Genomic DNA, 5,179 nt, shown 5'->3' with positions numbered 1-5,179 from the left:
AGTGAGAAATCAACAGGAAGTGATGGGGAATAGTCAGTTTTCACTTCCTCTCTGACTTCTTTCCACTCAATCCCTGATTGTTATTTGTTGACTCATCAGAGTTCAAGTTGAAGAGGAAGGAGGGAAAAGGAAAAAGAGTTTTCCCTGAGCACAGCTGTAGTCTAGTTTTGGTGCTATCTAGATATGGTGGATGCACAATGGTTGGCCCTTTTCTGACTTCCACCAAGATCCTCAGCAGGGATCTCTACTAACAATCCCTTTAATGAAGGCAATGTCTGCACTGATAGGCTGCTTTTCAAATTCCATTACACATTTGCAATGGTTGGCTCTTTCAGTGCTGTGCTGGATCCAGTTAACTTTGACTAGAGAGTTAATTTTATGCATCTCTTCTCTGTGGTATGTTCCCCAAGTCGTACTGGTAGCTTGAAATTGGCAATGGTACAATTATTTATACCATGGAAATTGGAAAATGCTATAAATTAGTGTCCCTTGTTCTTTTTCAAAGACCCAATCTACCAGCACATCATTACAAGTAGTCTTTTAGGGTGAATTTCTTTTTTAAATGCCACCAGGCTATTCCCCTTCTGTAAAATCTACGTCTGACTACAAAAACCATACTCCTATTTCACCTTGTAAGAAAATGTAGTTTGTTATTCTACCATTCATTCATTCATTCATTCATATTCTCTCTTCCTCTCCCCTCTCTTCCTTCTCTTTCTCTTTTGGCTCTGTCAGGAAGAGCCAGGCTTTAACTTCATATTTTTTTTTCCAGGGTAGGCTTCTACCAGGAGTAGGGAGAACTTTTCTACTGGTAAAGAAGACTCATCAGAATATAGGGGCTCAATTTCCTCAGGATCTCCCCACATGTTCCCATCCCAGCTTATAGGATCCCATTCTTTCCCAGCCAATGCCCTCACTTTAATAGTAGATACTCTGCCAGGCTGGGAGTCCAACTTGCATTGTAATTTATCCAGTCACAGGATGAGGTTCTGAATTAAATTTCCAGCCATTTCAGCACTGTGACTACAAGAGTTAAGTCTCTCCTTCAGGGCACAGAGAGAAGCTTTTAGGTCATCAGCTGGGAATTCAAATCCCTGAGGTCATCCTTTTCCTTTACCACTTGGTGCAGCAACATTAGGAGCAACCAACCAATGTCATTATATTCATTAGTTTTCCACAAATGTTTAAAAGTATCACATAGACTCACCTAACTCCCGGATTCTTATAAGGGGTTGATTAAGAGTATCCAATATATATATTTTGCCTATCTCTACAAAGAGTTAATGCATGGATTATCAGTGCTCTCTTTCCACTGGAAACTGAGTCTTTAGAGTCCTTAAATCTAATCAGATTAGAGGGCCAATTCCAGAAACACTAGGACCAGTTTAGAAAACTCATCCTTATATTCTGTTCCTCTAGAACCACTCTCAGCATCAAATCCTGTAATGATGAATTGGCTCACTGGACAATGGAGACTGAGAAGATCCCACAATCTGTTCTGGGCAAGCTACAGACCAAAGAGAGCCAGTGGCGTAATTCAGTCCAAATTCAAAGACCCGAGAACTAAGGTCGCTGATGTTATAACTCCCAAGTCCAAGGACAGGACAGGAGTTGAGATATTCCTCTCTTATGTAATGAAGCAAAAAAAAGGAGTAAACTCCTCCTTCTTCTGCTTTTTGACCTTCTGTCCTATTCAGGCCCTCGGTGGATAAGATGATGCTCACCCACATTGGAAGGACAACTTATTTCATTGAGTCCACCTATTCAAATGTTAATGTCATCTGAAAATACCCTCACAGACACAGCCAGAAATAACTTTTGATCTGGGGACCTCCTGGCCAGTCAAATTGACATAGAAAATTAACTATCACATCCAGCAAATGTCTGGCTTCTTCAACAACCCTGATATTGATGCAGAGTGGCAGTACTAGGCACCTACAATTGTTCCCAGATTCCCTGATCCACATGTATTTAGAGTAGAATTAGAAGCATTCAAAAGACACATAAACAAGTTGTTGGAGATATCAGTTTTGGTATATTACACCTATGCTGTGTACAGATTACTACATCTCAGACACAACCCTATAAAGAAGGTACTACTAATCTTTTTTCACTGATGAGACAACTGATGTGTACAGAGGTCAAGTAATTCACCCTACATTATGATTATGAGTGATCAAATATGGTGGCTAAGAGTATAATATAGATGCTTCAGCCACAAAGCCTGAATCAAATCTTAGTTCTGACATACTAGTTATACGATCTTTGAAAGTTAATTGAGGGTTTTTTGTTTTGTTTTGTTTTTTAAATAGGGGATAAAAAAAACCCCTTGTACTATGGTTATGAAGAGAAATATATGGTAGCTATGACATGTAAGTATGTAATAAATGTTTACTCCTATAATGAGAGTTGGGAAGCAAAAGATGATAATATAGTAAACATTTTTCTGTCCGGTTCAACCAAAAGCCACAATCGGTATTTTGTAATTTTATACACGGGTTATAGATTCCAAAGTGATTAGGTGTTGTTTTTGTCTTTGGCTTGAATACTCCTGTAGAAAATTCACACATATGAAAACGAAGTGTGATTTGAAAGGGGTTTAAGAAAACCCATCAATCCTTAATAAGATTATCATATCTTCTATTTGATTTGTCATTCAAGATCAGCTCAAGTATATATATATATATATATTTTAAATAGTCTAGGGTTTATATTTGAGTTAATATACAAGCAAAATGATTTTTCAATCATTGTGGCTTCCTCTCAATATTCTGAAAAGAAGTTTCTGATGAATTACAAATGTTATTCAGGCATCATGGCCAACAATGGGAACTTCTATTAGGTTGTATTTATCCTCATTGCATTGTTAGAGTTCAGCTGCAGAAATAAACTGCATGATTCATGAAAAACAAATATCATATAATGTTAAATTAACATTTAGCAGACCTAAAACTCAAAAAGTAGTCAAGTATTCTTCTAGTAAAATAGAGATGAACTATTTTTTTTAACTTTCTCTTCCTGTCCATGGAGTAATACAAGTCTAAATATATTTCTGTCTACCCCTTATTTTGTAATAAGCTATTTCTTTAATAATAATTTTGTTTTATTAATCTGTGTATTCCAGAGATACAAATACAAATAAAAGATGTTTGGTCTAAAAATGCATACCAGCTACAGGGAGAGTTTCGGGTTTTTAACTAGACAAACAGATTGAACAGTTCCCAAACTGTAAAATCTCCAATGAAAGAAGTTTTCAACTTTCACAGTAGTAATTCAGAAATTGGCTCACTTCTTGTGGTTGTACTAAATTGATATTGAATTCTGATTTACATTATTTTATTCTCATCACTAGTGACTGAGTTTTTAAGGACACTGAATGTCTTGTTCATATTTAAAATTCAATGACAAATAAGATTACCATTATTGAACATCTTCATGCCCAACATATTATTTAAATCTCACTGCAATCTTGTGAAAAAGTTCTTTCAAACAAAATAACTGAAGCCACAAAAATTTAATATTACTTGTTAAAGGTTACAGAGCTAATAAATTGCAGAACAAGCTATAAAACTCAGATCTATTAGATTAAAATTTTAATGGTCTTTCTCTTACTTTTTACTACCCACATATAGATTTGCACTCTACATGTATATACTGAATAGATTAATAAATTCTTAAGGAGATGATATCGAAATCGTGATTAGAAATATCCTGATATGAAATAAACTTAGTTATGTTCTTATTATAATCAGCCAAATCAAAAACCCACTCAATTAAGTGTAAATTAATGCCTTTCCCTAATGATCAAAAACTATAAGCATAGAGATACTTTGTGAATCTAAATATATTCTGTGTCTTTCTGGTGTATATATTTCTTAGTCATACTAAAGAAGGAAACAGCCTAAAACAGAGTTTCTTAAGTGTATGATGGCACTTACAAATAGACACTCTATGATAATGTCTATTTTTTTTTCCCCAACAGCCAATAATTACTTTAAATGATTCTTTATATAATTAATAAATTTTAACATTTTTTTATAAATCTTAATAAAGACCTTCCTGTTTTGCATTTTTTCCTCAGAAAAATTTGTAGTTGGCCTATTTATAGAGAATTTGTCAAAATGAACAGTAGTTATTTTTTTTAAATGTAGAAACTAATGTCCAGAAGGATCCATATAACTTGGACTTCTCCTATAATATAGTTAAACACTATTTGTTGGTAAAACATCCAATTACCAATAACTAAAATACTAAAACATTGGATGAATATCAATATTCCACATGATGAATCAAGTAGTTACCTACCTTCTCTTAATCTCATTTTTCTCATCTGAAAAATGAAGATGTTGGCTCACATAAACTCTAAGTACTTTTTATTTTAATTAATTAATTAGTTAATTAGTTTGTTTATTTATTTATTTTTAGGTGAGGCAACCTTTGGTTGACCTCACAGATTGCAAGGACTTTGTCAGCTTACAATCTCTTTTTCTTTTTTTTTTTTTTAATTTTTTTACTCCTACACCACCTGGTCTTCCTGGGTGGTCTCCCATCCAAGTACTAACCAGTCCCGACCCTGCTTAGCTTCCAAGACCAGATGGGATTGGGCTTGTTCAGGGTAGCATGGCCGTAGACTCTAAATACTTTTTAAATTCAATTTTTATGACGGTCCTAGCCCTTATACTATACACCTGAGTCAAAATAATATTGATATTTAAATAGGTGCTTATCTTCCCAAAATATGTGGTGAAGAATGATGGAGTAATGTCATCATTGCCATTTTTATGATCTTTTAAACTGGCATGTGCTACATTTGAAAGCGGACAATATTCTTTAGTTCTGTGTTTTAAAAACTTGACCCTAAAAAGAGTTTTATAAAGAAATGAGTTGAAAAGAAATTGTATCGAGATAGTAATTAGTTACCATTCCTGCAGTAATCTAGTTTTCCAACAGCCTACCTCCCCTACCGCCACCATTCCTTCATGCTGAAAACTGAAAAGAAATGGGCTAGTGCTGTATTTTCTCTCATAGACTGAAAAATTCTGGATTCTTACATTAAAAACCCACAGCCTTTTTCTTCCTATTTAGTACCATTCTATGTTAGGAGAAGTTATTCTCTTCTTCTATTTTATTTCTTTAGCTGGAGCTAGTGAAACATTATCTACACTGGATATATAATCAT

General features: G+C 34.4%; 1 pseudogene; it reads right to left on the bottom strand.

Annotated features, from left to right (window-relative positions):
- Positions 1–4,513: 4,513 nt before the first annotated feature.
- Positions 4,514–4,632, bottom strand: LOC120609864 (uncharacterized; annotated as a pseudogene).
- Positions 4,633–5,179: the final 547 nt, after the last annotated feature.

This window comes from Pteropus medius, unplaced genomic scaffold, assembly GCF_902729225.1.
Source record: "Pteropus medius unplaced genomic scaffold, Ma_sr-lr_union100, whole genome shotgun sequence".
In the NCBI taxonomy this organism is placed as follows: Eukaryota; Metazoa; Chordata; class Mammalia; order Chiroptera; family Pteropodidae; genus Pteropus; species Pteropus medius.
The sequence above is the reverse complement of the archived record's forward strand: the minus strand, read 5'-3'. Positions and strand labels throughout refer to the sequence as shown.